Source organism: Saccoglossus kowalevskii, chromosome 10 (assembly GCF_978046115.1).
Source record: "Saccoglossus kowalevskii chromosome 10, keSacKowa6.1, whole genome shotgun sequence".
NCBI classification, from domain to species: Eukaryota; Metazoa; Hemichordata; class Enteropneusta; family Harrimaniidae; genus Saccoglossus; species Saccoglossus kowalevskii.
The window spans coordinates 20,144,611-20,156,690 of NC_140650.1; positions in this window are offsets into that span (position 1 = coordinate 20,144,611).

A 12,080-nucleotide genomic window follows, 5' to 3' on the forward strand; every position below is an offset into this window, starting at 1 on the left:
TAGTTCATTTCGTGAACTTTGTTATGAATAGCCGCATAATACCAATCTTAGCTGTAGGATGAAAGAGAGGAAAAGAATACTTGGTACTGCCAGGTTATCTTTTAATAACTACGTAACACGTGGTACATAATGGTAAATAAGGCAATGATAATCTCAGCTTTTTCTATAAAATTTCTGATCAATACTCTGATATTTGTTATGGTCGTCAAGGTGTCATTCTTTATTCATAGGCAAATGGAACGCAGTAATCAAGGCCTTTGGACACGCTTATTGAAAGCACGTCATACCAAAAGCTTAATGAATATCAATATTTCAACGAACGTTTTTTTACTTGGGTTACAACCTTAGGCTACATTCTTATCCTGTTTATTCCCAGCTATAACTACAAACATGCGAATGCACTTCGAGACGGGTGTTCGAGTGAACCAAATAAATTGCTTGGGTTATTTTGAATAACTAGTTACTGTCGTTTCGGATGATTGGGAATAGAATTATAACCGCAAACTTCGTGAATAATCTATTAGAAATAGAAGTAAATTAAATTCTTGAATTTTCATAAATCGACAAAACTCTTAGTTTAGAGTTTGATACATCATTTAAGATCAAAATTTCGGAAAGAGGCTAAATGTTGCTAAATGCTAAATGTTTTAAACGCTAATACAAATAATTACAACTGTGGATTTTTACATAATGTTTATCTTTAGGGCGGCTTACATGATAACATCTTATCTGTATACTCTGTTGTTGACGGGTAATAAGCTTTCTGTAGCGAACAATGCGTGTCATCTAACGTCTATTGTCAGTCAGGATGTCAGAGGAACACTGGCATAACTTGCACAACTTTCTTTAAAATCGTTTTTTATTTCGTTTTATCTTCCATGTCAATATTATATTTTACTAACGCAATGCCGACTGGAAACAAAGAAAGCGAAGTCACCGATGACTGACAAGGCAGAGAACAAACCGGTAAGCTGGCTGGCGATCCGCTCCGCAAAAAGCAAACAACATGTTTTCGGCTATTGCCAAGGTAGAAGCTGAACTTTAAGCTAACGTATGTTTATAACTAAAACCGGGCCCCTATACAAAGTTCGCAAAGAGCATTCAGTCTTTGCGTACTGTATTTTCTGTTATTTGCGATTGTATTCTTTGATTGAACGCAGCATTTATATTTATTTATCTATCTATTTATTTATTTATTTATTTATTTATTTATTTATTTATTTATTTATTTATTTATTTATTTATTTATTTATTTATTTATTTATTTATTTATTTATTTATTTATTTATTTATTTATTTATTTATTTATTTATTTACACTTACTCACTCCCCGGAGAGAGTGACAATGGAAGAAATTGTCACTGTTTAGACATCTGTTTGATTTGTTAAAAACTAATACTTTTGTTTTTCTGGGTTTACAGTTAATTGCCATTTATTAACATATTCTGACAAGTTATCCAGACTTGATTGTAGTCCATGCATTGTTCTAGAAAGAAGGAATAGGTCATCTGCATAAAGTAGGCAGTTGACAGCCGCATTTTCAATAATTTGGGGATCACAATCAGAGTTGAAGCTGTTGGGAAGGTCATTCAGAAAAAGGTTAAATAGAGTTGGACTGAGATTACAGCCTTGTTTGACACCATTATTGGAGTTAAATGGTTCTGTTAGTCCTTCTTTACATTTAACTTTATACTTAATTTTACTATACATGTTTTTAATAATTTTATACATGTGGCCAGTAATATCGTTATTAAGAAGTTTAAGAAAAAGGTCATTATGCCAAACACTATCAAAGGCCTCTCGAAGATCAATAAAGCAGGCATACAATTTATTGCCCTTTTTATTGTTATGGTAAATATATTTGTTGATAAGCGTTTTTAAGATGAAAATGTTGTCTGTCGTCCTACATTCACGCCTAAATCCAAATTGGTTATTTGAAAGAATGTTTTTTTTTGTTCTAAGAAAGAAGTCAACCAATTATTCAGAATACTATTGAATAATTTTCCCAGACAGCTAGAGATAGCTATTCCCCTGTAATTTGACTGGAAGCACTTAGATCCTGATTTATGTATGGGTTCTAGAAGGCTCGTACTCCACGACTGAGGGTAGGTGTTTGTGTTATAGATAATATTGAATATAGTTCATTATAATATTGTCCATTACAAGTTCGAGGTTGCGTTGGGATTACGTTGGTAACAGTGTCAAGACTGGTGGGAAGTAATACATTTGGGGCAAAAGTATTCAAAATAAGTTTTTTGGTTGCGTCCATGGCACTGTCATGAATTTGTTTTTGCGTATCTGTTAATTGACTTAATTAGTTGATTATTAGCTGAATTGCTGTGTTATGTCTGTCATCGGTTAGGCCTATTTGAAGTTTTGGACGGAACTTGGCTCAGTGATTTGGAACTAATTACGAGATAACCGTCGCTATTCTGACTATTGATTCTGACAGTTGGGATCCGTAGTTATTAATGTAGTGAACGATTAATCAAAAGATATGACGTATTCAGTACTTAGTGTGATTGGCTTTATGGTTGAAGGTTACGCCCTAGAGTCTTTTTACTGCTTTGTAATTGGTTAGAGTTTTGAAAATGAATAAAGAGAGTTTTAGTTGGTCTTGGGGAGTACAGCAGAAGAGACGCAGTGCAGTTCTGGAGAGCCTTGGAGCGAGTGTTGACGCAGTCTAAGAGAGTCTTGGGTCAGCCTTGCGATAGTCTTGGGGACTTTTCCCCAGGGCGCTGTCTCTTATAGAGTGCTCGATTGACCGACTAAGACGAGAGTTGAAACGTATTTCGTTGTGTGTGTCTTATTTGACTGTAAGGCGTAAGTGACTTCCCCGATCCCGCACCTCAAGGGGACGAGATATAGAGATGAGACGAGATTCCCCCCTGACACGTGTGGAGAACTCCAGAGGAAAAGAATTCACCCTTGATAGCACCGCAAACCAGGATTGTTTACCGATTAGTGTGTGCCCACACTCAAGGTGAGTAGAATGAGCTATGTCCGAGCTTTTTAATCCCAGAATTGTAGGGTGAAATACACTTGGCGCGAAGGTATTGAAAAAATAAGTTTTTTGACTGTTGCCATGCCATGAATTTTTTCACATTTTACCACCTATAACTAGAGTGAAGGTGCGACTTGCCTGCCAAGTTTGAGCAAAATCGGCCAAGCTAAAAACATCACAGAAGAGTTAAAAAGCCAATCCTGGTTTTCAGTTATGGTTTTATTTGCCGATATTTATTTATATGCCGTATCTCTGCGACCATTCTTTTTAGTTTTTGCATGAACGCCCCTCCCAAAAATTTCGTAAAAATTCATCAATAGTTGTTAGTTATCATATCTTTTGATTTGATGCGTTTTTGTGTGTTTTGTGTAGTTTTCAAGCAATACACAATTGGGACTGCCGCTATTGTGAATGACCCCCCATAATACCAATCTTAGCTGAAGGATTAGCTGTGAAAGATACAAATGACTACGATTTCTAAACGTGAACATGGGTCTGTTTATACAATTGCTACACATGTGGCCAAACATTGGATATTGCATTATCCCCAGGTACTGCCCAGGTATCTTCTGATAACTATGAGAATGTAATGTAGCTTATATATGTTCGATATATATGTTTAACCAAGGAACTGTTTCTACCGTCCACTTGTATGTTTACCATGGGTTTTCAAATTAGTGGGAAAGTAAAAATCAACATAAAGCTTAGTTTCGAATAATTATTTAGAAAGTGAAGAATTGTATACAAATATATACATGTACAGCGGCAGTTCTGTATAAGCTAGAAACATTTGATACAATGCGTTATATATCTTAAATAGCCTTTGCCTGCAGCAGACGTTGTGTAGTAAGGTGCACTTAAGAATTAAGCTTGGCCTCAAAACCAGATTACGTTAAAGGTTGTAACCATAGTTACAGAGCTGCCAGGTATATATCACGCTATTGTGTCACGCAATGACCCAACGAGGCAATAATCAGACACAGTGCTTCTTTGTCAGATGGCCATAGCGTGTGGTTGTTTACAAACAAGCGTCTACCCATGAGCCTTTCCGTTTTTAGCATGTGTTGTTATCGTCGCTTTGGACTCAATTCCCGCGCTTGCGCAGGTGACGAACCTCCCGTTTTCAATGTACAATTTTCTTAGTAATATTGACATCTGTCTGGACTCCCCACGATTGGATACAAGAGCATAGAAGTTTACAATTAAAATTGTTATCCACCAGAAACACGAAATCATCATAAATGGCCTTATAAACTGAATTGTTGTCGGCCAGCTGCAGTTCGTAAAAGACATTCCAAAAAAACTGAAAACAGAAAAAAACACATATAAACGTATAAACAATAACTTTTTAGTAGCTCCGAGTAATCTAGAGTAGAACAAGATGAATCAACGCTATACAGAGGCGGCAGGACGAAATTTTGCATGGAGGGGCGAGATCTGCTCAACATCCCTATCGCCAAAAGCACGACTTTACAAGAAGGTCCGGGGGAATACTCCCCGGAAAACATTGAAATCTAGACCCTCTGTAACGCTTTTTCTTGCATTTTGAAGGGCAAATTTTGCTGGCACAAACGGTTTCAGCTTGATTTTGGAGGGCGACGCCTCGAACATTTCTCTGCCCCCCCCCCCCCTGTGCCGCCGCCACTGCTATAGTCCGCCATCTTTATTTTAATATTGGAAATAGGGGCGCTATAGCCAAACATTTATCATTAATAATATTATTAAAATGTATATATATTCAGAATAAATCATGACCAGTCAATGTAATATATGTTATGGTCGTCAAGATAAACAGCGAAAAAGTAAAACACATTAACGAACGTGCCTGGTAACCTCAGCACCCCGTTGTCAGGTCAGTCACACTGGTTCTCACTACAAAAGATTACGTTCCCCCGAAAACTGAAACATATATTAACATTACATTGTCCACCTAGTATACGGATATGTTTGTGCAGGAGTTTTACGACCGTATGCCTTTACTGACGTCAACCAAACTTGTATATATGGGAAGTGGGCACCCAAAGCTTACAGCTACTACACTACTTGCCAAGCAGAATAGTAGAAAACACAACATTTACACTAATTTGCATAAGAACAAAAGAAAACAATACAGAGGAAATTCAAACTGGTAGTATCCAGGGGCTCTCAAGATTGGTTGATCTCGAAATTCTTACAGCCGTTCTGAGAATTATTCGGACAGTCAGTTATATCTTGGAACTTTCCAAAACACTTGGATCTTTTCCAATCTCGACTTGATGGCGCCGTTGTATTGGCACGCCCACAATTGGGGGCATTCCATTATCTTGCTAGACGCGGGTAAAACGCTATTTTTAAAACGACACGCGTTGGGTATTTTAAATTGGTATAACTGTCTGAGTCCACCTGACATAGCGCAATTTGCAAAACAACTCCCGAGTGTTGAGTAACCCCGAGTATTAATGAACTCGTCGTTGGCGGGAAGGCTCAAAGCTGAGTTCCTTAGCATTTTTGAGCCAAGCTAAAAGTTTTTTTACATTACTGGTGCATTATGTATTAAATTCAGATTTTATACCAAGGTAGGAGAGTACGCCAGGTATACACAGACGAAAAACTTGATTATAACGGTTTGATGGACTTTGTCAAATCAAAAGTGCCTTCCTTGAGCAAATCACTTTTTCAACTGCAGTTTGAAAATGACGAGGGTATGACGACCGTTATTATATCTTTTGCATTTTTGTAACACAGGTACAACTGACTAAAATGAGCGAGGGGTTGACATTTTCGACAAATTTAAGCAACACGCAACTTGCGATCTGTAAACGCACGCTAGATAATACTTGCAATTCACCATGCCGACAACCCCTATGAAATAGTAATCCCAAACCACGCGCCCGTCAATCAAGTGGCGCCGATAAGTTTAGATTGACGGGCGCGTGGTTTGGGATTACTATTTCATAGGGGTTGTCGGCATGGTGAATTGCAAGTATTATCTAGCGTGCGTTTACAGATCGCAAGTTGCGTGTTGCTTAAATTTGTCGAAAATGTCAACCCCTCGCTCATTTTAGTCAGTTGTACCTGTGTTACAAAAATGCAAAAGATATAATAACGGTCGTCATACCCTCGTCATTTTCAAACTGCAGTTGAAAAAGTGATTTGCTCAAGGAAGGCACTTTTGATTTGACAAAGTCCATCAAACCGTTATAATCAAGTTTTTCGTCTGTGTATACCTGGCGTACTCTCCTACCTTGGTATAAAATCTGAATTTAATACATAATGCACCAGTAATGTAAAAAAACTTTTAGCTTGGCTCAAAAATGCTAAGGAACTCAGCTTTGAGCCTTCCCGCCAACGACGAGTTCATTAATACTCGGGGTTACTCAACACTCGGGAGTTGTTTTGCAAATTGCGCTATGTCAGGTGGACTCAGACAGTTATACCAATTTAAAATACCCAACGCGTGTCGTTTTAAAAATAGCGTTTTACCCGCGTCTAGCAAGATAATGGAATGCCCCCAATTGTGGGCGTGCCAATACAACGGCGCCATCAAGTCGAGATTGGAAAAGATCCAAGTGTTTTGGAAAGTTCCAAGATATAACTGACTGTCCGAATAATTCTCAGAACGGCTGTAACAGTACGGAACTGTCGAAGCGAGCTCCCTGTGTTCGGTGTGGGGAGGTAAAATACAGAAAGGCGAATCGTCGTTTTAAGTTCGTTTGAATCCAGAATACAGCCCACACCAACCGGTGTTTTCCATCTACCCCACAACAACAACATCTTTTTCAATTTAATACACAATCGGTATTCTCGGGGGGGGGGGTATTAAAACTCGCATTACAGTACGACCCTGTATTGAAATTTAGTAACTTGAAGAAGACCAATACGTGTCAATATATAACACTATAAAATAAACCTCATACATCTCCCAATATTGCATGGCAATGTAAATTAACCCAAGTGACCGCATGCAGCTCCGATCTAGTATCATTTTCAATATCAACGCGATCTCTTGTGATAGTATATCCGCCAATCATATTAGTAAATTGTCTTGACGATGTTTACAACAACACGACGACGACTGAACGATAACTTGAGACACTGACATGTGCAATGGAACGCGGGAATACTTGAAAATTTTCCCGTATGTTTAAAGCTTTACGTAAATCCCGAATGCAGCAGAAGCCGCTATAATGGCAACTGAGAACTTTTTTTTAGCTCTTGGTAAGTTGGTAAGGACTGTATCAGGGATTTCAAGTTTCGTCTATTATATTTCCAACATATATCGCACCATTTATCAACTAGACATACTGACAAATGAATTTATTCTAATTTTAGGTTATGGACTTCAGTACCATATATATAACAGCATCTTTCTGGCATTATTTAATTTGCGAACAGACAGTCAAACGTCTTTGAGCATTGCCATGGACGTAACCGGAAGTATGTCAGATGACATTGCGGCTGTAAAAATGTCATGAAATTATAGATAAACGAGTTGGAACTGTGAATGAACCTGCAGAATATGTACTAGTTCCATTCAGTGACCCAGGTGATACGATTGATTGATTTAATTAACTCTATTTTCAGTTGTAGCACTATTTTCCTTCCTATCAAGTATATATCGACTTTGTCTCCATTTAATGGTCAGAAAACAATTACATGCTCTCCGTATAAAATGTCACCTGTTCACTACCATGATGTATAGATGGCCATGCCCATCCGATGGATCGATTTTTTAATCAATAAATAAATAACTAATTTAGATATTTGGTAATTTAGTTTAATTATTTAAATTATTTATTTATTCAAGATTTTGGACCTGCAAATGTTAAAACAAATCCTGATAAATATAAAGACTGGATCGATGCACTTTTCGCTAGTGGTGGAGATGATTGTCCAGAATTGTCCCATTCCGGAACTCAGCTAGCTATAAACCACACTAGGTGAATGCTTCTGCTTCAAGTTCTTACTTCTGATTACGCAATACATTTTACCGTGCAACTCCTTGCACATTAAACCTTACCGTGGTCAATCTAACCCAATGGAAATCTAAATTAATCTGTTGTGTTCTTTATTATATTATGAATGTATAAATAAATTATAGAGCCACCAATACCATAATTGATTTATATTTACAATAGGCCCACATAGTCACATATATTGGTATTTACTGGGTGATAACAATCACAACTGTGGTGGAATATCTGAAATGTTATTATTAATTTGTAGGGCAACAATACCAATGAAAGTGCCAGTATGTGTGACCTTTCAGGGTTATGAGAAAGTTACAGACGAAATTTGCATAAATACCTTTATCGTTCTCATCTGTACCAACCACATAAGGAGCTCTTTTACACATCCCAGTATGTAATGACACCTTAAATGTGCAAACCACTGGGCTTCGCTAATTATTGTGACACTTTATGATTTAAATACAATCCCCTATTTCTCATCATGATTCTTCGAATTTATTCAGTTTATTTTCAATTATGTTGTTCAAAAACTGAATAACTTTTGAAATGATTGAAGAACCTGAAAAACAGTTTCACATTTCAGCTCGGGCTACAAGAATTGGAAACAAATATTAATGATTTGACTGAAAGGGACATGCGTGTATTTTTATCATCACATATCAATATAAATGCATAATGAAAAATGTGTCTCAATACATTTAAACCCCCTCAATGCCCCATTATAACTAATAGGAGTATTATCATTATAATAATGTTTTTTAAAAAAAGGGGGTAATTACTTCCAAGATGTATCTAATAGAGAAAAGACCAAAGAACGATTGTCAAAATACAGGTACAACTCGGAGAACTTTGACGGTATTTAGTATCCGGTAAACATGGCAAAACTGCTAAAATTGTTTAATATCAAAAAAATAAATTTCAATGTGTGGTTGGTAATTCTGGGAAATAGTTCAGTGCACACTTATATTATGTTGCTGTCAATTTCAGTTATCCCGGTTCTACTATCTATGTGTTCACTGATGCAGACGCTAAAGATTACTGGAGAGACCAAGATGTTATTGATTCGGCAGTAGAGCATGGTGTCAGTATCACCTACTTACTTACGGGTACATGCGGAGGGTACCGTCGTGCTAGAAGTAGCCAGATGAGAAAAGCAGGTAACCTACTCTAATGACTTCACGACTATTCTCGGGACGGAGCGACGTCACGCTTTATTTTGCTTAGACGCGCACCACTATACCCACTCTACCACAAAGAGTTATATTTCTACGAATATAATTTCGGTGTTCTAGCCGCAAAGACCTCTAGGAAGGAGAATGCACTGTACCATGTATTTATATAGGCTCTGTGCTAGTTGCTGGGGAACACCGGCCGAATATACAAAATCGGTAAAAACAAAACAAACTCAACTATGAAATAATCCAACCAAATGTATATATATTGCACAAGTAGGCGCAATCTTGTTACACTTTTCAGGAGAGTCTCAGCAACTATCCCAAAGTACAGTTTTCTGAAAATTTTCGACCGTTGTTTTCATCGGCAATGGTTGCCAGGCAGTGAAAATACCCGGATGTGTGCCCAGATAATATGAAAATCCCCTGTAATTCATCATTACTGACCCATGACCATATTATCTAACAAATAATTCCCCCATATGTTATAGGATTAAGACAATTTATTTTTCAGAATTCGATGATCATAACAGAATGAAGAGGACATTAAGTTCTTATGAGAACATCGCCCAAGCTACTGATGGGGTGGTAATCCAAGTCTCAAAGGAAGAGCTGACTACTGTAACAGAAATTCTTGATTCAAAATTTGATGGGGCAATAGTCTGTATATTGAACTCCGAAGTTGTTGGCATGAGGAATGTTACATTCTATGTAGATTCTACAATCACAAAATTTAACGTTTTTGTGACTGCCGACGATTCAGGTGGACTATTAGAATTTAATTTTCAAAACAAAACAGGTATGTTAACTAAAACATATAGGCAATATTGCTCAAGATAAAGGAGATATAACATAATATCAAATCAAAATAAGTCAAACCCATCAAAAATCTTATCACATGACAATGAATAACAACAAGATCACTAACAAACGTTACGGTAATACAATATATGTTTGAATCAATTAGAGAAAGATGTATGGACTCCAAGAAGTGATGTCTTCCTCCTAAGCTGGATTTATCTTTATTTTAATTTTGTACTATTAGAAAAGAACTGAGAGATAATATTTTAGCGTTGTTGATATTATCCATGAGCTGTGGTAGAGTAGAATAGTTTAAAGAATATGGTTTGGTGATATTTTGACGTAAGACAGTTAAGGTAGTTCACCCATGAACCTTGTCTATTTTATGTTCTGCTCTATACATTCCAGGCAGTACGTTCAACGGGTATACAACCGTGGTTCACACCTCATCCAACCTTATTTTAGTACATAACTCACCTGCTTATGGTGAATGGACTTTATCACTTCTGGATGACCGTAGTCGAATTGTTGTAATAAATGCCACTAGTGCCATTGATTTTATTCATCGTTTCTATGAAAAAAGGTGATCGTGGTGAACTCATTCCAATGTATGGAACTCCTGCTAAAGGTAAAGTAATTCAATATTATTTGTGTCAATATAGTTATTGTCACTGCTCAGATTAATCCATCGTACATTCACATTATATTGATTTTATCAGGAAAAGACGTCACGGTCGTCATTGCAATGGTTGGGCATGAATATGTGTCTAGTGTAACTGGTCTATATTTAACAAATCATGAGGGAACTCAGCTTAGAGGTGTACCACTTAATGCAGTTGACACCAATTCCTACTCCGCATCAACAACGTTTCCATCACAGGTATGCATTAGTGTTGTACCTAATCATCCATGATAATGAGCTCATGGTGACATTCAACATATTGTTAATGCAGTGAAATATCATTTTCTTTATAGGATTTCAATTTGGTTGTGCAAGGTTTGGATGCTTCTTCTGAAACTTTTTATAGAACTAAGGCAGTCGATGTTAAAGTGTCTGACGTCAGTTTGAATTTACATGGTGGAGCTCAGTGTAAGTGTATTGAAATATTGTTGAATATTTATAAAACCAACAAGGCCCGACATTTTAAAAGAATGAATCCCTCTTCCTTGGCAATGACAATTGAGGCCATATCACATTATTTGTTGATTTATTGAGTAAATGAATGAATGCGACAATAGGATTAATTTGCCTTCCTCACTCAGTTACTATTTTAATGACTACTGCATGAATATTGTCTGCAGAAAGTGTCCATTTGAGTTAAATTGAGCAAAAATGTATAGGTGTAGGCAGAATGCAGTATTCTTAATCTGCAGTTATATTAGGTATACCAAGTGAATATAATCACTAAAAGTACGATTGGTTATGGAAAACAAGGCATCGATATATTTGGAAAATAAATATAAATGTTAAATGTTCCTGTAATTTAGACAAGTTCTTAATCTATCACAATATACATGTCATATTAAGTGTACATACTCACTCTTATAGTTGTTTCAAATATAATACAAATTATTCAATTATTACAGATTACTTGGACTCTTATGATAGCTCGACCTCTATATATTTCACTCTGGAGAACCGCGGTGACAGCACAGATACTTATACACTATCATGCTCTGATGAGTTAGGTTTTGTCCAAACCTTTTCACCCAGTGTCGTCACCGTACATAAGAACGAGTCAGTAGAGGGACATATACTGGTAGTCGCAGATACTGGCACAGAAGGAGGCACTTTGAGGTAGTATTGTTTTAAACAGTAAAATATAATCAATACAAGGAACTAGCATTTTAAGTGAGAATTTGTAGAGGTGAAATAATGAAAGTTCTTGTCTTTAAATTAGACATGGTTGTAGTTATTTCAATATAAAAACGATGACACGTGATCAAACACATCACATACCTATATATACCGGAGATGAGATTCAAACAACGTAACTGACGGCACAGTCAGGAATGATATCCACTTGCATCCAAACGATTACTTAAACGAAATGTCAATTAATTTCGAAGATTTTATTATTATTATTTGTACTTTAGTGTTGGGACGCTTTCTGTGACAGGAATGTTTAATTCATCTAATAGCGTCGAAATAAA